This window comes from Mirounga angustirostris, unplaced genomic scaffold, assembly GCF_029215605.1.
Source record: "Mirounga angustirostris isolate CCGP_5_RB_7025 unplaced genomic scaffold, mMirAng1.0.hap1 SCAF_16, whole genome shotgun sequence".
Classification (NCBI taxonomy): Eukaryota; Metazoa; Chordata; class Mammalia; order Carnivora; family Phocidae; genus Mirounga; species Mirounga angustirostris.
In genome coordinates this window covers 58404018-58425950 of record NW_026991724.1, presented here as the reverse complement: position 1 = coordinate 58425950, position 21933 = coordinate 58404018, and the positions used below count along the sequence as shown (strand labels likewise).

The window sequence follows — 21933 nt, the reverse complement described above, 5'->3', positions numbered from 1 at the left end:
TCCAGCAAAGACCCCTCGAGAATCCCTACTTAACCTCTCCACTTGATAGGAGTATAAGCATTTCAAATGTAATATGTCCAAAAGAGAGCTCTTGATTTTAGGCTCTTCCGTAAACATGTAATTCAAAGACTCACTAAATTACACTTCCATTTACCAAGTTGCCCAAATGAGAAACACAGGAATCATTTCTGATACTTTTTTTTCCTTGCCACTGGCACACAGATTATCAGCAAGATCTCTCTCTTTTCCAGTTTCACTTTTTGTCAGGACATCTCCAAAATACATTGTATTTGTTCACCTCTCCCTATCTCCACTACCGCCATGTTAGTTCAGAGCACCATCATCTTTTGCCTAGACAGCTACCTCCTCTCTTCCCCATCTCTAGTTCTCCATACAGCAACATGGGTCTTCTTACAATGGATTAAGTCAGACCTTATGTTTAAGTCTTCAGTCCTAATTTAGGATTAAGTTCAAGATCATCTTGGTCCACAGTTCTAAAGAGCTGGCTCTCGCACACCTATACAACCTCATTTTATGCCCCTCAACCCCATTCTCACTATCCCCCACCCATTCTAATGTCTTTCTATTGTTTTCCTTTATGTCTTTGTATATTGCTCTTTTGTCTGTTTGGAGTGTCATTCCCCTTGCTTTTCTGGCTGGCTCTTTCCTATAATTTATTCTTTGCTTCTCTTCCTCAGAAAAGCCTTCCCTGACTACTCTGTAACTGCCATACAAACACACCCCTGCTCATTTCCACATCCTGTTTTTTTTTCCTTCAAACCCCTCACCACAATTTTTAAAGGTTTATTTTGCCAACTTACTTACTGTATGTATCTTCCTAGCTAGACAGAAGCTTGAAGACATATTTATCAAATGAATGAGGGCAGGGGCCATTTCAGTGGCACTGACAATGAACCATGAACCTAGCCTTAGCATTGGCCCTTATGTGTAGCATGCACTCACATATTTGTGGAAAGAATGGATGAATGAGTATTTACTGAGAGACTTCCATGTATTTAAGATCTGTATAAGCCATGGGATCATAACACCCAGTTAGTCCAATCTATTTATTGTAGACCAGAGGTTCTCAAACTTTTTGGTCTTAACACCCATTTACACTCTTGAAAATGATTGAGGATTCCAAAGACTTCTGTTTATGTGGGTTGTACCTGTCACTATGTATGGGTTTAGAAATTAAAACAGAAAAATTATAAATGTTTATTAATTCATTTAAAGATAACAGTAAATCCATTACATGTTAATATAAGCAACATTTTTTTTTACTGAAAATGTCTTAATTCCCAAAACAAAAGATTACTGAGGAGAGCCAGCATTGTTTAACATCTTTGCAAATCTCTTTAACATCTGGCTTAAATGAAAATAGCTAAATCCTCATCTGCTTCAGCATTCCGTCTGTCAGCCTCAGGAGAACTCCACTATACACTTGGGAAAGAAATGAGATTACTGCTGTAGATAATTTAGAAGATACTATTTTTGAGATGGTGCTGGGAGTTTTTGCATTCACACTTCAACTTTTTTTAATATGAACTTGCAATGATAGAGATATTTATGACATCTTTGTGGATCAAAAACTGAAGAGAAAGACACAAGGATATGTGGGGTTCAAAGACAAAAACCTGTAGGACTTTCGCTCTTAAAATAGGCAGAGGAAGTTAACAATTCGGCTGCTGTGGAGTAATGAGGTCCAGGAGCACCCAATGCCTATTGAGGTCCCAGGTTCATTGTGTCAAACAGGTTGGGGTGGAGTTGTCCTGACAAAAAATGAGACTGGAAAAAACTAGTGATGGTTACTCAGGGCTCCAGCTTATATTGTGAGTAGTAGCAGTAGGGAAAAACATGACCATGTAGAGAGGACCCAACCTAAGCTTAAATCTTGTTCAGTGAATAATATACTCTTATCACATGGCACAAAGTCCCTAGTTGATAATATAAAACTTGTCTCGGGACTAAGTTTCTCACAGGCAGGTAGAGATAACCGCCCCCCACCCCCCAAAAACTTAGATATCTGTGGAGGGAAGAGAAGTTCTGAGAGGAGGGGGAAAAGATAACCCATAGAAGAAACACTTAGAAACTAAAATTGGAAAACACTGAGTTAAACTTGGGAAAACCTGTAATAAGCAAGACAGTAAAATCAACAACTAGGACATGAATTCACTCCTGACAAAATGCAATTCAAATCAAATAGTTTTGGTGTGACTTTAAGATTCTTAGAAGATAAAGGATAATATTCATAAAATATTCATCCATTTGAGAAAGGTGGTTATAAAAAAGTACCAATTAAAAATCTTAGATGTAAAAAAAATATAGGGCGCCTGGGTGGCTCAGTTGGTTAAGCGACTGCCTTCGGCTCAGGTCATGATCCTGGAGTCCCGGGATCGAGTCCCACATCGGGCTCCCTGCTCGGCAGGGAGTCTGCTTCTCCCTCTCCCGCTCCCCCCTCTTGTGCTCTTTCTCTCTCTCACTCTCTCTCTCAAATAAATAAATAAAGCCTTTAAAAAAAAAAAATATATATATATATATAGCCATTGTAAAACACATCTAGGGAAACCCTATAGTGGATGCAGTTAGGAATTAAGCGCCTGGCTGGCTCAGTCTGTAGAGCATGCCAACTCTTGATCGAGGGTCATGAGTTCAAGTCCCACATTGGGTATAGAGTTGACTTAATTAAAAAATATGTGTGTGTGTGTGTCTTTAAAAAAAAAAAAGGAATTAGCAACCCAGAAAATAATATAAAAAATAGAGAACATAAATGGAGGATAGATGAAGAAGGGCCAGTATACTCCAGTTGGTTGAGAAGAGAATAGAATTGGAATGGCAGAAAAGCTATTCTGACCAAGACATACTGGCATGAATTCTCCAAAAGGGAGGAAAGACCTTCATCAAGCACACAAGTCCTGAGCAGGATAAACAAAAATAAATCCATACATACCATCTATTCTAAAAGCTCCAGGGGGACATTTAGATTGATAGCAGACCTTCTCCTCAGCAGTGTCTGAAGACAATGGAATAATATCTTCAAAATAAGGAGAGAAGATAAGGGTCACCTTGGAATTCCATACCTAGATAAACTGTCATTTAGAAATGTCTTCTAAAGCCATTTTTAGAAAGCTAAATAGACCACCTTATACACTAACTAAAAGACTTATTTAAGGATTTATTTCAATGAGAAAACAAAAAGATGAATCTAGAGAGGAGTGAAATTTAAGAAACAATGAATTAATAAATTATTAAAATATCAATATAAAATTAATCATTGAATATAAAAATTTGGTATGTTTAAAAAATACAGCTAAAATTCTAGACAATAACTAGAACGGGGGAATAGGAAATTCAATAAATTGCTAAGGTATTCCAGGATATTCTTTATTATTTATACTGTTAAATATATACTTGTGTACAAATTAGGAATTTAAGGTAGACAATAAAATAACTGAAATATAATTGAGAGCTTCCATATTAGCAGACAGAAAAAAGGGGAGTAAAGAAAATTTGATCTACTCAGTAGAAAGTAAGAAAGGAAAAAATAAGCAAAGGAAAAGGCACATTCAACAAGCAAATATATCAGAAATTAAAAATGCAAACAGATTAACTCCTCTGTTAAGAGTAAACTGCCAGAGTAATTTCTTTGATATCCAACTTAACAGAGGAAATCATGGACTTGTTTCTACCTAAACATACAGCCTTGAAACATAAAGTAAAGGTAAAGGATTAACCAGGAGCAGTGGACTAAAACCATAGGCATAATGGGTGATTTTATTATAAGTACTTAGAACTGATATATTAAGCAGAGAGAAAGTTAGTAAGAATCCTGAAAATGTGAACACATAGTTAATAAGCTTGATCCTATGAACACAAATAGAAATTGGTAGCCTAACATTTACAGAATACTCATTCTTTTCTAATGCATTGAACAACTAAAAATTGATTATATCCTAAGATCACAAAGCAAGTTTTAACAAATACCAAATAATATACAGGCGATGTCATTTGGCTATAATGCAGTTAAATTAGGAATCTGTAATCAAAAGACTTTTGCAGAACTTGGAAACCTAAAGGCATTCTTTAATGTCATGAAGACGAAGCGTAATGGAAATATAACCCAGTACTGAACAGCAGTGAAATACATGCAAAGCCGGTCAAGTGGTACTTGGAGGGAAAGTTACAGCGTTAAGTGTATCTGTTAAAAATTAAGAAAGATTAAAAGTGTATGAGTTAAATACTTTAGCAACTCAAGACCTAGGAAGAGAAACCCAAATAAGTAGAAGATAGGAAATAATAAAATGAATAGAAATTAATTAAATGGAAAAGAGGAATATGGTTAAAGAACCAAAAGTCACTTTAAAAACTTTTATAAAATTGTCAAATCTTTAATAAAACTGATAAAGAACATCAGAATAGATTAAATGATACTAGTGCTAGAAAAGGTGACATATTACCAATGCAGAAGAGATTATAAATCAAAGAGAATACTGTGAATAGTTCTACACTAATAAATTTAAGTGAAATGGACAGTTTTCTTGTAGAATATAAACGACCAAAATGATTCAAGACAAAGCAGAAATATAAGTCCCAAACTTATGAGGAAACAAAGTCCAAAATATTCCAGGCAGGAAAACATCAGATCTAGATAATTCTATAGTGAGTTATACTAAGCTTTCAAAAAGCAGAGAACCTTATTTTTTTAAAGACTGTTGTGGAGAATATAAGCAGCAAGATAACAATACAATCGTTTTATAAGGCTGGTAAAACCTTGATACTGAAACCAGGCAAGGGTAGTATAATTAAGAACTTAGATGCAAAAAACAAATGTGAAATATAAGCCAGTAGTATCCAGCTGTATGTGTATATGAGTCAGACTCTCATAATCATGCTCAAGTAGGGTTTAGGAATGCAAACATGTTTCGACATCAGAAAATTAGCCTTAATTCTCCACATTAACAGATTATATAAAATAAAGTATAATCTTCCCAATAAATATAGAAAAGTCATTGTATGAAATTAAAACTTATTCATGGTAAAGTTTTTAGAAAACTAGAGCTTAAGGGAATTTCCTTAAACCCCAATAACATGGCTCTACAAAAAGCTTGTGAACATTTTTACTTGATGGTGAAAGGTAAGAAGTATCCCCACCTCAGAGGTCCTAGCCAATGCGTTATGATAATGGAATGAGTTATGATTGTCAGAGTAAAAAATTGTCATTAATAAAAATATTGACATTACCCAAAAAAACCCAGGAGAATCTATAGACAAACTAATAAGTATTAGAGCTAACAGGACTGGTAAGCAAATTCACTGGATACGAAATCAAAAAAGCAATAGCAGATAATTCTTCTCAAAAACTCATAATCCAAGACAAGTCATGAGAAAATATTAGATAAACTCATTGAGAGACGATCTATAAAATACCTTACTAATACCTCAAAATTGCCGAAGTCATGAAAAACAAGGGAGTACTGAGAGGCCGTCACAGCCCAGAGTTGCCTAAGGAGAGTAACAATGTGTCCTGGATAGGATCCTGGAACAGAAGAAAGACATTTATAGAAAAACCAGTAAAGGGCGCCTGGGTGGCTCAGTTGGTTAAGCGACTGCCTTCGGCTCAGGTCATGATCCTGGAGTCCCTGGATCGAGTCCCGCATCGGGCTCCCTGCTCGGCAGGGAGTTCTCTTCTCCCTCTGACCCTCCCCCCTCTCATGTGCTCTCTCTCATTCTCTCTCAAATAAATAAATAAAATCTTAAAAAAAAAAAGAAAGAAAAACCAGTAAAATCCAAATAAAGTCTGTAGTTTAATTGATAGTTCTGTACTAATGTTAATTTTTTCATTTTCACATGTTCCGAGGTTTTGTAAGATGTTAACATCAGGGGAAACTGGTTGAGGAATCTTTATCTGCAACTTTCCTATAAACCTGAAATTACTAAAAAAAAAAAAAAAGCTATACCACATTGTAACCCCAAAATAACCGATAAGCTGAGTAATAGGGAAAAAGACCTCCTAAAATCAAATTGAAATTTCAATAGGATATATTTTTTTCAGGTTTTTTTTTTTTTTTTTTAAGTAATATCTGTACCCAACATGGGGCTCGAACTCGTAACCCTGAGTGATCAAGAATTGCATGCTCCACTGACTGAGCCAGCTAGGCACCCTTACAATAGTGTATTTCATCAAACTTGACAAGCTAATTCTAAAAGTCATTTGAAGATGGAGGGCTAAGAATAGTCAAAGACACTTTTGAAAAGCAAGGCAGGGCAGATGCCCTTTCAGATATCAAGATATTGAAAGCTATAGTAATTACTATGATGTGTTAACACACAGAGATAGACAAATGGGCCAGTGGGACAGACTAGAGAGTTTAGGAACAGGCCTACCCGTCTACAAAAACATGCCAGGAGAAAAATTAGATCCCTATCACAAAACATACAGAAAATTAAAGACTTCAGGTTATTAGAATATCTTTATGACTTCAGTGTGGGGAGGGATTTCTTAAGGTATAAAAAAGCAGAAATACGAAGGAAGAGATTGTTAAATTTTACAGCATCGGTATTTAACACTTCCATAGCAAAGGATGTTGATGGCTTTTCTTTTAACTTGTTTATGGTACATATTTGGTACATATATGGTACATATTTTAGACTTAAATAAGTGCGACTGGGGTAAGACATGGGAGGTAATTCAAGCCAGAACATGACATCTTATTCGCCTTTAAAGATCACCCTGGATGTTATGTAGAGAATATTGGGAGGGAAGAGTTTGGAGTGGAAGCAGGTGATCCAAGTGGGTAGGCTAATGACCAGGGGAATTCATGGTAATTAGGATTGTCACGAAGAGGGAAAACATTGGACAGATTTGAGATGGCTTGGAAGTAGGGTCAGCAGGACTTGCTGATGAATTAGATGATGACTAATATTAAGGAAAAAAGACTCAAGAACAACTGTGAGATTTTTGGCTACCACAACTGGTGCTGTTTATAGAAATATATAGAATTATAGAATGAGGAAAAGGAAAACTAAATATTTGTTTTAAATGCCTTCAGTTCCTATTAGATATCCAGGTGGAGCAGTCAGCTGTTGAGACAGATATAGGAGATTGAGCATCTGTGGAAAGTTCTGTGGCAGGGGATTTAAATGTGGGAGCTCTTGGCATCTAGGTGATATTTAAACCATGCCACTAGCTGAAATTGCTGCCTAGGGAGTGGATGTTGATGGAGAAGTCTAGTGACTGAGTTCTGAGCTTTTATAGGTTGAACAGAGCAAAAGCCAGCTAAGATGATGGAGAAGAGGCTGTTGAAAATCAGGGTGGTACAGTGTCACCAAAAATAAGATAGTGTGTGTTTTTGTTATTGTTTCTTTTAATGAGGATGTTGAATGTTACTGAAAGATCAAGTGAGATTAAGATCAAGTCTCCTAGCTGCATAGGGAATTGCTCAGCAATTTCTTTGGTGTGGACGGGATGGAAGCTCGTATGGCATAGTAGAGGGAGAGAATGTGCAGTAAGGCCTTTGAGTTAGTGACAGAAGACCACTCAATCAAGAGAGGTTTTGGGGGAGTGCTGAGGAAAGGGGTAGTAGGTGGAGGAGCTCAGAGGGCATGTGGTATCTGAAGGAAATGAAGGGTCCAGGATGCAGAGAGACGCTTGTATTGCAGATAGAGGCCTTTGAGGAGAGAGAGGATGGGGTCCGTAGAATGTGTTAAAATCACCTCCAAAACCTTAACCAGACATTAGCATCACCTCGGAAGCTCCAAAACAGCTACAGTGTTAAACAGCTCCCCAGGTGATCCTAATGGGTAACCAGGTGTGAAAACCTCTGACCTAAGGGTAGTACCACATTCACTTGCAGTGGTGCCACTAGAATTTCTGTAGAGGTTACTCGGGAATATGTTTCAAAGGTGCATAGCAAACACAGTGTTTTCATTCAGTTTTTATGTTTACTGTGGCGTGGCTGTCTGTGGAGAGACTGTTGAAGACATGGGGAGTTTAAAACATCCCCCATCCCAAGCCAGTAGCTTCTTAATGTAACAAAGCAACCACTGATTTCTATTTATACTTACTAAGTATAAATAGAAAATTTAATTTTGGGCATCATATTCTATGTGCTTGTAGGTAACCTGCTTATTATAATTATCATGAATTTTTACCTTTAAAATTAAAATCCTACATTTTTATTGGCCACATAAAATTGCAATGTATGGATTTACCAGAATACAATTCTTCGGCAGAGTACACTTTTCTGATAAAAAGTGATGCTCCATGAATATGCTTGCTTATCATCTTTCATACATCGTTGCTTATCTTCTTTGCTTTAGTCTTTTGAGAGAATGGTTGGATCAAAGGGTACATTAGTGAGTTTCATATAATTCATTGATTTTATTGCTAGAAAAGAAATTCATATTTCTATCAAGGATATTCAAACAGTATGGGTTGGAGAAGGGAAAAAAAACCCTTCCTTCATCCTCCTCCCCTGCCCCCCTCCATTCCTTTTCCCTCCAGGTAACCAGTTAAGGATTTCTTGTATTCTTTTGCGCAAGTTTTACCTGTAGATGGGTTCATCCTTAACAAACAAACAAATGAAAACACTTACCAGCTCATTCCTACAAACTTGAACAACTTATGTGTTTACCTAACTCTGGTAGTCCTTGGTCTTTCCTGGTCCCAGACAGCTGCCCCTCACTGTTGTCCCGAGCTACTGATCCCCTCCCTGGTGTCATCTGCGGGTCGGTGGCCTGCTGCCCAGCGTGGCAGGGGTCTGCGGAGCGGCTTGCGGAGCACTGCAGGGTGCTGCGGGGTCTGTGCCGGGCGCTGGCGGGGTCTTCTGGGTGGGGGGGTCTGTTCGGGGATTGTGCTGCTGCTGTGGGGTCTGCCAGGGGTCTGTACCGGGTATCGGCGGGGCTTGCGGGGGTCTCTGCAGGGATCTGTGCGGGGCATTGGCGGGGTTTGCGGGGGTCTCTGCAGGGATCTGTGCGGGGCATTGGCGGGGTCTGCGGGGACCTGTGCAGGTCTGTGCGGGGTGCTGGCGGGGTCTGTAGGGGTCTGTGCCAGGTGCTGGCGGGCTCTGCGGGGGTCTCTGCAGGGCTCTTGCAGGGTCTGCGGGGATCTGTGCAGTCTGTGCCGGGCGCTGGCGGGGTCTTCTGGGTGGGGGGGTCTGTTCGGGGATTGTGCTGCTGCTGTGGGGTCTGCCAGGGGTCTGTACCGGGTATCGGCGGGGCTTGCGGGGGTCTCTGCAGGGATCTGTGCGGGGCATTGGCGGGGTCTGCGGGGACCTGTGCAGTCTGTGCCGGGCGCTGGCGGGGGTCCGTGCGGGGGTCCGCGGCGTCCGCCTCTCCGGCTTTGAGGCAGCGCTGGGTTTTCTGCCGCGGTCTGTCAGCCATTGGTGCTTCCCGCGAAGTTCAGCGTCCTCCCTGGCCGCCCAGGTTTCTGGCGTGCTCGGTCTTTCCCGAGCTGGTTTCCGAGAGCTCCTCGTTTACTGAGGGACTTAGCCCCGCGTCTTCCCTGCGTCCCGGGCGGAAAAGTGTCGTCTCCCACTTTCTCGTTTGTCTTTACACTTCAACGTACACGGTTTTGCCCGCTGGATTTTCACTTTTTGGACAAACGTCCGTTATTTTTCTTTTCCTTCGTTGGCTTTGTGTTTGGGTGTCATTAGTTGGCCCTTCTCCGAGTCACCCCCTTTCTCTGTGTGGGGGTCACACACCCCTGCCCACCGCCCCCTCCCCCTTGACCAGACCCCTCTCAGGGGCCCCTAGTGTCCGCTCAGTTGACGTCAGCCTCCAGCCTTCGCGCCAAGCCGTCGGCATGGCAACCGCAGCCTGATTGGCAGGGCTCGGAGGCGTGGCGAGGGGCCCGGGTGGGAAGCTCGGCTGCTGATTGGCCTGCGCTGGAGCCCCGCCTCTGCGGAGAGCCTGACAAGGAGTCGCGCGCCCAGGCCCGGTGCAGACGCGGGGAGCTGCAGGAGGACGAGGTCGGGGCCGAGGGACGCGCCTGTCGACCCTGGGCTGCTGGCGGCGCCGGGCGCCAGGGGCCCTGTGGGCGAGCTAGGCTGTGCACGCGGGCCGCGCCTTGGTCAGGCCCGAGGCGGTGTGGTGAGGGGAGGTGAGTTGGGCTGGTGCCCTCCCTGCACGTCCACATCAGGCCGGTGTCAGGATGCAGCGTGAGGCGGCACGGCGGTCACACGCCGCAGTCCGAGGGACCCTGGTCGGCTGGGGAAGGGGGCGGCCGGTGGACGTCGCCTGGCAGCGTCCTCCCGCAGCGGGTCCGGGACGCGGGTTGCCGCGCTTGCCGCAGGCGCCATCTTGTGTGGCCCGCCGGGGTCCCGGGGACGGGCCGTCCCTTTGAGGTGGCCGCGGAGCTGGGGGACGGCCGCGCCATCTTGCGCGGGGCACGGGCGGGTTGCCCGCGGACTCCTGTCACGCGAGCCAGTGGGGTCGGCGCCGGGGAAGTGGCGGGCTGGCAGGTTTCGGGGCTGGGTCTGGGGGCTGCAGACCACTGCGTCCATCCCACGGTGTCCCCGACAGGCTGGGTCCGTCGGGCCGTCCCTCATCCCTGCCAGCCCTTGGGGGCGGGGCCTGTTTTGCCGCAGTGGCGGCGGGAGGGGCTACGGGCCGCAAGGGGCGGGCCAAGGGTTCGTGCCTGTGGCGGCGGGAGGGGCTACGGGCCGCAAGGGGCGGGCCAAGGGTTCGTGCCTGTGGCGGCGGGAGGGGCTACGGGCCGCAAGGGGCGGGCCAAGGGTTCGTGCCTGTGGGGCCAAGGCTCTCTGGGCTGTGAGAGGCCGGCCCACCTCCCCGCCCCCACCCCCGCCCCCCCCTCCCGCGCCGGCCCGGCGCCTCCTTCGGTGTGGGCGGTGAGGCTGGCTGCACAGCGCTGTCCTGATTGGTTGGCTGCGGGTTGGGGCGGGGCCGGGGCTGTGGAGACTGCGGCTCGCCTGGCTCCGGCCGTCTTGCTGAGCCCCGCCTACCTTGGCGCCATCTTGGGGGGGGTGGCCGAGCTTTGCCGCGCAAGCTGGTGGTGGCTGGCTGGCCGCCGCGGCGGTCGGGGCCCGGGGCTGCCGTGGCCGAGGCGACCCTGTGTTCTATGCAGTGACTGAAGGCTGCAGAGTCTCCACTACTTCGCACCTTCTTTGCTAGTTAAGGGTCTGGCTGCAGAGGCTTGCCCTGAGGGGGCCGCCCGACTAGCGTGGGGTCTGGACTCTGACTTCAGAGAATGGACCATGGCTGGGGACTGGGGGGCCGTTTTATTGGCTCGGTCCATGTGTGTGGTCTGGAGAGTCAGCGTCTGTTGAAGCCAGGCACTGTGCCTGAAATTTGCCGCGGCGGCCACCGCCATCATGGAACCATTAGTCCCGAGGGACAGGGCGACAGGCAGTCGGCGTGCCCGTGCTTTCCCCCGGGCCACCCTTCCCCTGTTGTCTGGGGACAGTTTGCACCCTGGGTGCGTCTGGCCCCATCATTTGGCTGGAGGAAGTGCTGGGGGCGCAGGAGCAGCGAGGTGTGTTGCGCAGGCCCTGACGGCGCGGCTTGGGGGCGGGGACTGGCCTCCGGGGCCCTGCCCACTCCGGCACTATTTTTGTTGGTCGACAGGTGGCAGCCGAGACTTACTATGCAGGCGCCATCTTGAAGGCCTGCAGAGCTGCAGAGGGAGGTCCAAGGGGAGGGGCTGCAGAACTCAGCCTACTCTAGTACTGTCATTGGCCGACAGGTGGCAGCCGAGACTTACTGCGCAGGCGCCACCTTGCGTGCCATTGGGGCTGGCCGCGGGGGGCGGGCCCAAGGGGAGGGGCTGCGGAGCTCGGCCCACTCTAGTACTGTTCATTGGCCAACAGGTGGCAGCCGAGACTTACTGCGCAGGCGCCATCTTGAGTGACAGTGGGGCTGGCCCAAGGGGAGGGGCTGCAGAGCGCGGCTCACTCTAGCACTGTTGGCCGACAGGTGGCACCCGAGACTGCGCAGGCACCATCTTGAGTGGTAGTGGGGCTGGCCACGGGAAGCGATCTAAGGGGAGGGGCTACAGAGCTCGGCTTGCTTTAGCACTGTTGGCCGACAGGTGGCAGCCGAGACTTACTGCGCAGGCGCCACCGTGAGTGACATTGGGGATGGCCGCGGGGGGCGGGCCCAAGGGGAGGGGCTGCGGAGCTCGGCCCACTCTAGTACTGTTCATTGGCCGACAGGTGGCAGCCGAGACTTACTGCGCAGGCGCCATCTTGAGTGACAGTGGGGCTGGCCCAAGGGGAGGGGCTGCGGAGCGCGGCTCACTCTAGCACTGTTGGCCGACAGGTGGCACCCGAGACTGCGCAGGCCCCATCTTGAGTGATAGTGGGGCTGGCCACGGGAGGCGGATCCAAGGGGAGGGGCTACAGAGCTCGGCTTGCTTCAGCACTGTTGGCCGACAGGTGGCAGCCGAGACTCACTGCGCAGGCGCCATCTTGAGTGACGGTGGGGCTGGCTGCGGGGGCGGGCCCAAGGGGAGGGCCTGTGGAGCCCCACCCACTCGAGTGCTGTCTTGATCAAGAGGTGACAGCCAAAGCTGACTGCGCAGATGTCAGCATCAGTGATTTCATTGCTGGGAGCACACCCGAGGGAGGGCTTTCATGTTTTGGGTGACTGACGGGGGACTAGACTCGTATCCATTGGGTGGCCAGGTCTGTTGGCCCGGGGTGGCCCCCTGAGGCTTACTGCACAGGCACCATCTTGAATGATGCCAGAGCTGCGGGGGAGGGTGACCTGAGGGAGAGGCTGTCTTGCCCTGAAGGACAGACGGGGTCCGCAGGCCCATACCCACCCTAGCGGTAGGTTTGTTGGCCGGCGGGTGGCTGCCGAGGCTTACTGCGCAGGCGCCATGATGATTGCCCACGGAGTTGCAGGGTGGGCCTGAGGGTGGCGTTGCCATGTCTTGAGTGACCAAGGGCACCTGTGGAGCCCTGCCTACCTGTCTGGCCAGGAGGAGCCTGCGGGTTGCTGGCAGGCGCCAGTTTGGCGGGCCCAGAGTGTTTGCCGCAGCGGCCGTGCAGCACGGCAGCGGGCTCAGCGTTTCCTTGGAAGGATACCAGAGCCACACTCGGGGGAGTGGGGGGCAGGGCTCACCTGTACAGCCTCAGATTTAGATACTTGAATAGGCTTGGGGGCTGTGGACGTACGGCTTGGGTTTGGAGGCTCTGAGGGCACTAAAAGGGTCTAAAAGCCTGTGAACTCGACAGCTCAGCGCTACACACCGTTAGGAGAGGGGCGTGGTATGGGAGCTTACGGGGAGGAGGCTCTCCAGGCAGGTCCGGCCTGGTTTGGGGGCGGAGGGCGTTGCGGAGCTGGGAGGGCGGGGCCTACTGCTTGAGCGGTGAGGTGGCGCTGCGCGTGCGCAGAACTCCTTGTGGCACTGCCACAGCGTCCTCTGGAGGACAGAGAGGCTTCCGACCCTGAATTAGCTCTCACCGTGTTCTTTAAGTATACGCTGGACTGCAGGGAGGCTGCTTCTAGTCCTGGCTCCAACAAAGGAGCTTATAAGTCCCTACCTTTTTTTTTTTTTTTTGAGGTAGTAGGGAAGGTAACACGTTGGATCCTTCCTTCCCAACCAGGTGGTGAGAGAAAATTAAGAATGTACATCCACTGGTGAACAATGTTTTAATATACTGTAGAGCTGTAATCGTGAAGATCCTTCCCTCGGGTGCTTCTAATTGACTGAATGCATGCTCTGAGGCACAGTGGGACTTGAAATAGGAAGTATTAATCCACTGGGAGCATGTTGATAATTTCTAAAATGTTATATAAGGTTAAGGAATGATGTTACTACTTAGTAGTACTAAGGTCCAAATATAAGTTAGTCTCTTCATATTACTTAAATTTACAGTAGAGTTAAATTTCTGGCCCTGCATCACTGGCTACTAAATGGAAAAACTGGAGTTTGGGGTTTTTTTTTTAAGATTTTATTTATTTATTTGACAGAGAGAGACACAGCGAGAGAGGGAACACAAGCAGGAGGAGTGGGAGAGGGAGAAGCAGGCTTCCCGCCGAGCAGGGAGCCCGATGCGGGGCTTTGTCCCAGGACCCTGGGATCATGACCTGAGCCGAAGGCAGACGCTCAACGACTGAGCCACCCAGGTGCCCCGGAAAAACTGGAGTTTTAATTCACTTTTCTAAGGGGTACATATTGTTGCTACTCCATGTGTTCTTCATGGAAAATGTCAGTAATGTTCTCTTTTTCTAAATAACATTACAATGATCTATAATAGTCTGCCATGAGGTCTGAGATTGAGTTCTCTGAACATCTGCTTTTCTGTAAAGTGGGAACTAGAAAATTAATAGTGTTGTGGTGAGGAGTGACAGAGACAATAAAAGTAAGATGTTAAGCACTATATGGGGCATGTAATTAGTAAATAATGGTACTACTTTATAGCTATTTTTTCCTCCCAGTTTTTGCCTACAACATGCATCCTTTGCTTTTAGAAGGACAGCCAATGTCACATAGCTAATAAGTGGGAAGTTGGATTCTTGAATTGATTTCTTAATCCAAAGCCCTGTGTCTTTACTATTTTGCTCTGCTTGTTAGAAAGGGTTCTGAGATAGTCAGAAATTGACCTACACACCCACTGACGTAACCTCATTGGGAAAAGGCTGTGATTACAGTCCAGCGTACAACAGGTGCCTCAGGGAGTAATGCCCATGGGCCCCTCCATCCTGGGGGGGAGAGCTCTTCTTCCTGGGCTGGTTTGACCTCTGTCACTGGGGGAAGTGGAGATGCACCTATTATGTAGTCGTTTTCAGCCTGAGGAATGTATATACAAAGTAAGTTTGGTGTCTCATGTTTTCTTTTCCTTCTCCAGCTTTGCCTTCTTGAGCTTCTACCCTTCTCAGAGGGAGCTGGCAAGACGAAGAGAGACTAGGTCCAAACACTAGGTGGCCAGGTCCAGGTGAGCTGAATTCCCTTCTCACAGTGCCACACTTACCCTTGGAGTGAACACATTCTTCCTCATCCTGACACTTTTCTATTGCATATGTGTTCCATATAGCCATGCAAGTGCCGTTTGTGCTCTGAAAACTCACTCTTCTGGTGAATTGTGTGTTCGCCAGAAATTCTCCTTGGCCTCATGCTATCCTTTTCAGTTTCCTACTTCTTTTTCCAACACTCAGCTGCACCTTCAGGCCTGCTCTTTCTCTCTTGTTGGGTGATTAAAGAAACATGAGAGATTCATCGGTTCATCTATCAAACATGGCCCTGAGTGGGAAAGGAAGTGTTTTCCTGGAGCTCATAGTCTATTGGGTAATGAAAACGTTGAAAAAAATAATTGTATCATTCATGTTTTTGACAGAGAATATTTACTATGAACAACAGTTAACCTGAAAAAGGCCCCATAGGGCCTTCCTGAGAAGGTCATTGAAGTTAAGGCTGAGTTCTGAAGAAAGGAGGATGGTAGTGTGTTTTGGGAAGAGTAGTCCTAAGCAGAGGGGACAGGGGCATTCCTGAGGGATCCAGAGATAAGAGCCAAAAGCCTAGGGTACCTGGAGCAAAGGAAAGAATTGAGTGGCATTTGAGCAAGGTGGGGATTTTAAAGGTCAATTGGAGCTGTGTTGTGAAAGGCCTTGCAGTTAGTGGTAAGTATATGGGCTTGATATGAAGCATAGTGGGGGAAACCATTGAGATGTTTTAGTCATGAAAGTAACATGGGAGTCAGATTTGTGTTTTAAACATACCATCTGGTTGTGTGGTTCAGAAGGGGAGGGTGGAAACTGGTTTCAGGGAGACCACCTCAGGTCTGGGTGAGAGATGACGGCTTGGATTCGGGTCAGAGCAGGGGCATACGTGAAGTGGATGGATTTGAGAGAGGTACTAAGAGACTCAGTAAGACCTGTACTCTTCTTTCATGGCTTGCTGACTGTTTCAGATAAGGTGCAGCGAGTCACATTATGTGAGGAAGTGAGAAAAATAGCAAAAGTTATTCATTCCATCAGCAAACATGGACAGTATGCCCAATCTGGGACAGGACCATGCTAGACTTTGTGTCTCTGGAAATGGGTAGCATAATCACTGGCTTCAGTATCTGCTAAATGAGAACTCAAGATAGGTGGCTATGCTGACGGTGTATTATCATCCGGAGAAGGGCTCACATGCTGTCCCAGGTGGGCCCCTGGGAACGGACTGGTTTATTCGTGGCCTCAGTGAATGCTCCAAGTATCCAGTGTCTGGTGCTGAAGCCTGTGGAGACTCAGAAACCTTATTTCAGCTAAGGACTCATGTTAGTAGGTACGCATGACTGAGGCTCAGGAGACTTAGAGAAACCCTACTGACATGTTAGTTTATGTTGAAAAATAGTGTGACTAAAGTACAGTGTTCCTGTTTTCTCAATTTTGGTTTATCAGTTTATGGTGGGAGATAACTACAGCAGGGGCCCAAATACTCAAAAGTTTGTATGATCAGCAGATTCTCTCCCTGTAGGCAGACCTACATGGGAAACGAAACCATAATGGGAAGGTTGCTTGGTGAGTATGGAATCAAAATGAGAGGATACAGAAAAGGTTTAATAGCTTTTGGTTGCAGTGAAGCTCTTAGTAGGATTACTAGGGCACCAGAAGCCCCCGTCTACACTCCCCTTCCTCCCCAATTTCCATTCAGATTAGGTCTGACTAGAGTAGCCCCTCCCTGTACATGGTTAGATGAACCATGCTTTGTGGCCTGCCTTTCCATGTCCTTCCTCTTTTGGGGTTAAAAAAATCTGATCAGCTAATTATTGACATTAAAATATGGTCAGATGAGTCATACTGGCTCAGAAGACATACTCTTTAAAGTAGCTTTATTCATCTTGAACTATTTGGGATCTGATCATTAAACTAAACTCTTAGATACTACTTCCTCTCCTGAAATTTTTGGGGAAACCCCACAAGAATGGACAACAACAAGGAAATTTGGCGGCAGTGTGGTAAGTGCTGAGCTTACGTGAGAGAGTAAGCCCGGGTGATGTGGAGATTACCTGAGAGGAGCCATGTAAAAGACCAGAGGGTGGAGATCGCAGCCAGTGTGGTAGGGAGAGTAGTCATTACTCTTTGCTGGTATTCCCATGTAAAATTGGTCCCCCAGCAGCCCCTGTTGTCCGTATGCTCCTGTTCATGGTCAATTGGACAAGACCGGACACCTAAGCCTAGAGCAGTGGTTCTCAAGGTATAGCTCCTGGAGTGCTTATTTGAATGCCTCTTTCATGGAGAACCACAGACCTCCTAAATCATCACACCTGGAAAAGCAGGTACATATTTCAAAAGTACCTCAGATGGCTTTTGGCACCCCCAAGTTTGAGAACCACCATCCTAGAAGAACTTGAGCCGTGGTGCGCACTTGCAGATTCGGAGAGCTTGGGTTGCTTAGTCTGTCGGCACTGGGCACTTCACCGGGAGGTGAGGTAGGACTGGGACGGGGGCAGCATTTACCCATGTGCATGCTGAAGTAGAGAATGTCGGTCTGCAGAAAGAGGCAGGAGAATGGAGCAAACGAGAAGAGAGAGGAGACCGCACACCATGCTGTCCCTGAGAAATGAAGAAAGTAACTTCCTCGCTTCCTGACTTTAAAGTTCTCAATTCCAGCCCCCTTGGATGAGGTAGGTAGAATGAGTGAGGGGGCTGAATCTAGGTGCACCGTGATGAGGGACCAAAGTAAGTAAGTAGAGATGGGGTTGAAGAAGCTCTCATGGAGCTTCTGTCTCAACTGATGGGATGTGGGGAGCCTGAGGTCGAACAGTGGGGTCACAGGGTTTCTTTATCTCTCCTTACACGTCCCACTCACGTTTCCAAGCCTCTGATACATGTTCTTTAATTGAGTTCTTCCCAGTTCAGTTGAACACTTGACCCATTCATCCTTTGATTGAGGCCAAAGACACCACACTTACAGCAGGGATTCCTGATGAATTCCGTCTTTGTTTCAGTTACATTAACTGTGAGACCCATATTTTTGTTTTCTATTCATGAAATGGAGAAGTAAAGTGCTTTAAAACATTCAAAGAATAGCACTAAAACTTCCGTATAAACCACAAGGGCAACACTGTTGTCCCGGCAGCACCGCTGTCCTGTGGTTTTAGGTGGTCAAGCTCATGTCTGAAATTTACTCCACGTGAAATCCTTACAATGCATGTAACATTTCATGGTTAGATGTCCGGTGTGTGTAAGAACAGATATTTGGAGGTTAAAGAACAGCTAGAAATCCATAAACCCTTCCGCCCAGGGTGGAGAGTGAGACTGGTTTCCATCATTTGTCTCCTCTCTTTGCCTCCTCTTGGAATTAGTGGTCTTCCTTGGCCCCTAGGACCAGAGTCAGGCCTGGTCCCTTTGTGTCTCCACCTTTGCCCCTGTCTGCCAAATGTGGTCAGACCTTTTAAGACCCTGCCCTTGGCTACTGCTTAACCCACGTACTACTCCAGAGAGCAGAGGGAATTGCAGAAGCTTTAGTAACTAGGGCTGTGCGAGGGTCCTCCTCCAAGTCAGAAAATGAAGGTGACGGGTGTGCCATGTGGCCAGAATTTAGTTTGAACTGTAGGACAGAGGGGAGGGCATGCATGTGGAGTGCCATCAAGTGGTGCACAGGCTTGAGGGTGGTATACAGATAGTGAGTAGAGGACTCCCTGGGAGCAATGTGAGGTGGCCTGAGGGGGAAATGAAGTGTCAGAGTAAGCAGGGGCCATGTCCTGAGGACAACCACAGCAGAGGGAGTGCTGATAAACAGTAACACGCAGAAACGAGAAGGCAAGACAAACAGCAATTGAATTTACTTCCAAATTTTATATTCAAAAAATTTTTTTCAGTTGTGAACTTAGGATAACATTTAAACTAAAATACAAAAAGAAATGGAAGTATCTTTTACTACTATTTTTATTTTCCCCAGTGAATGAAGTCTTTATATAAGTTTTATATGGAAGTTTTCTTCTGGTTTAATTTATACATACTTCCATACGTTTAAATATCCATGTAGATGTTTGTTTCAGTGTGTGCTTTTATTTTAACACAAGTGAGATCATTCCCAGTTGATTAATGTTTCAGACTCAAGCTGCAAGAGTGCAGTCCATAGGATGTGAGACGGTGGTTGGGGGGAGAGCTCATAGGATGTGTCCGCCACGTTCAGTCTCCACTTACGTGGGTGTGTTTCTTTGTGTGTATGCAGGTACTACTCGTAGCTGTTTAACAGTGTCTACAAGAATTTCCGTATCAATACATTTGCACCTGTAGCTTTGCTGTCTAAAAACTGCATTATATTCCTTTGTGTGGACATTTTCATCGTTGGTTTTACGTACATACAAATGCCACGTGTGCTGTACAGTTTTATACCTTATTATTTTAATTTAATGCTTCAAAAGTTTTTTTACGTTAGTGGTTTCCATCAAGTGTAAATAAACCACTGTGTCTGTAGAATGGAATACTATGTGGCCTTTAGAAAGAACGATGTAGATCTGTATGTACTAGTACGGAAAGATAACCGTCATAACTTAGTAGGTTTTACCGTGCACACATAAGGGGCACCTGGCTGGCTCAGTGGGTGGAGCATGCGACTTTTGATCTTGAGGTTGTGAGTTCGAGCCCCACATTGGGCAGAAAGTTTACTTAAAAAAATAAAAATAAAAAATAAAAAGCATACGCAGAACTCCCAATGTGATCTCATTTGGGTAAAAATGAGATGCCACTCTATATGTGGATGTTAGAAGATTTAGTATAGCAACAAATTTGATCGATGGGTATGGCTTGTAGTTTCTACATTAAATACTCTGTAATTGAACATTGTACTATCTTCTGTTTGTAATCAGAAAATAAAATGATAGAACTTTCTGAAAACATGACTTAATGGCTACATAACATTCTGTTAAAGATTTTATCTGTTTTCATTCCTTCCTGTTTGAAAATTTTGGAGGAATGTTGTGTTTTGAGTGCACTGATTTATTTCGGTGTGAACAAAGTATGTTTGTTACTGGCCTTATAGTGGCCTTAGCCTTCCAGCAATGTGTTGAAATACAGAATTTGTCAGGAGGCCAGACAACAACACTGGTCTTATTATTCTTTCTTAATGTCAAAGGTTGTCTCCAGCCTTCTTGGAAAGCATACTTGAATAACTGGTCAGAAATGAAAGTGTTGGCCATCGCCTCTTACCACTTTTGTTAAAATTATTTTACTACTTAGTCCTCAGAAAGTTCGTAGTTTGTATTTAAACAGTTTATGCTTTTCTTGACTGAAAGACCTTTATTTATTATAAACTAAATATCACATGTGTATATTTCGATGCAAGTCAGTTTTTGGGCTGCATTAGCTCTGTTAGTCTATTTGTCCTAACACTCGCATCATTGTGTTGGAAAGAATACTTTGTTTTCATATGTTTGGGTCGTTTTACAGACAACCCCCTGCTCCCACCACACACATACGTTATTCAAAATTCTCCTGATATTTTTGTACATTTATTCACCTAGAAAAATTGGATTCTCATTTCATCAAAGCTCCCCACCCCGTTATTGGATTTTAATTTATGTTCAAGGAAGGATTGACAACAATTTCCACATTCCCATCTGAAAGCATATGTTTTCATTTATTTAGGACTTGTTTTATGTTCTGTACATTTAAAAATTTTTATTTGGGCTTGCATATACTTTGTTGAATTTATTTATGGGAATTATTTTGTTATTAATGGGATTCTTTTCTTGTATTTATTGACAAGGTTTTTCAGCTCAAAATAATGCTTTTTCCACATGATGCCTTTCATTTCTTTTTCTTCAGTTGTGTTTGCTAGGTTTTTTGCAGAATAGTGTTGAATGGTAGTTGTGATGGAGGACTTCCCTTCCTTGTCCCCATCTTTAGTTGGAATAGTTTTAGTGTTTAATGTGCTTCCTTGCATTTATTTGAGATAAATCTTTATTCTTAAATGGTCTCCTAGTTTTACTTTTGCTAAGAATGTATAAGGAGAGGCTGTTGAAGCTTGCAAATGCTTTCCAACATACAACAATGCTCACGGGGCCCCCTCCCTTCCCCCTTTAATCGATCATATAGAACAGTCCACTGGAATAGGGGTATCTTCCTTGTATTCCTGGAATAGGCTTTCATGGTCATCGGCTATTTAGACTTTTCTAGATTGGATTTATTAAACATTTTTGCGTATAAGTGCAAACAAATGTTTATTGAACACCTTCTTGGTGCCAGTCCTGTGAAGATAAAATACGATGATGGAAAAGGCAACAGAGGCCTTGCCCTCAGGGACTTTGGGTATAAGTGCGGGCACTCTCATTTCTACTGGGTTCGTGCATCTTCAAGCACATCTCTCATTATATGGGTAAATTGTTATTGTTGGCCTTTCTGGGCTGTCCTTGGAGGGGTTCCCCCCCGGCCTCAACATTTCATGTGATCGTATCAGGCAAACCTTTAGCCGACACCTTTTTGATGCTTTCCTCTCAGCCACCTCCAAACCTGTATCTTCTGTTTTCTTCAACGGTAGGCGTGGCTGTTGCCATGGAGGCAGAAGCTGGACTGGGGAAGTGGGGGCGAAGTGGGTAGAGCAGTTATGCTTTTGATTGGCCAGAGGCGCTGTCACAGGACGAGTTCACCTGGGATCGGGGTCTTCCTGAGGGTAAGGTGAGTATGGGGCCCTGGCAGGTACTAACTCAGCATATCTGGCCCCACTCTTAGTTGCCCTTTGGACTGCAAATGGAGGATAGAGTGAGTCAGGGGTAAGGGTTGGGTTACTGGGCCAGCAGGGCACCTAACCTCATCTCACAGGGCTCACCTGCCATCAGGTACCCCTGTAGGAGGACGTTGACCCGTGTTTCCTTTTCCTGAGTTTGATTCTTGGTGACTCTGGTAGGACTGCAGTTCTACAGTAACACCTTGACAACGTAATACTTCTCTGACATGTGCTAGTCCCTTCCCGTGGCTCCATGTGTAAAATGGTGTCACCTGCCGTCATTTACTCCAGCAGCTTTTTAGTGCTGCAGGTGT

The 21933-nt window shown here is 45.8% G+C and overlaps 1 protein-coding gene across 17 annotated transcripts in view; it reads left to right on the top strand.

Moving 5' to 3' along the window:
- Window positions 1–9926: 9926 nt before the first annotated feature.
- PEG3 (paternally expressed 3) overlaps window positions 9927–21933 on the top strand; it is a 33391-nt gene continuing 21384 nt past the window's right edge. For 4 of the 17 annotated variants that reach the window (XM_064581030.1, XM_064581023.1, XM_064581029.1 and 1 more), the window contains exons 1-4: window positions 9927–10099; window positions 14814–14900; window positions 17444–17573; window positions 21434–21570. The gene's annotated coding sequence lies outside the window, so the exon portion shown is untranslated. Of the gene's footprint in view, window positions 10100–10800; window positions 11492–12767; window positions 12789–14022; window positions 14134–14813; window positions 14901–16445; window positions 16468–17443; window positions 17574–21433; window positions 21571–21933 lie in introns of those variants that run through there. The other 13 variants (XM_045892332.3, XM_064581028.1, XM_064581027.1 and 10 more) reach the window with 9 other exon arrangements.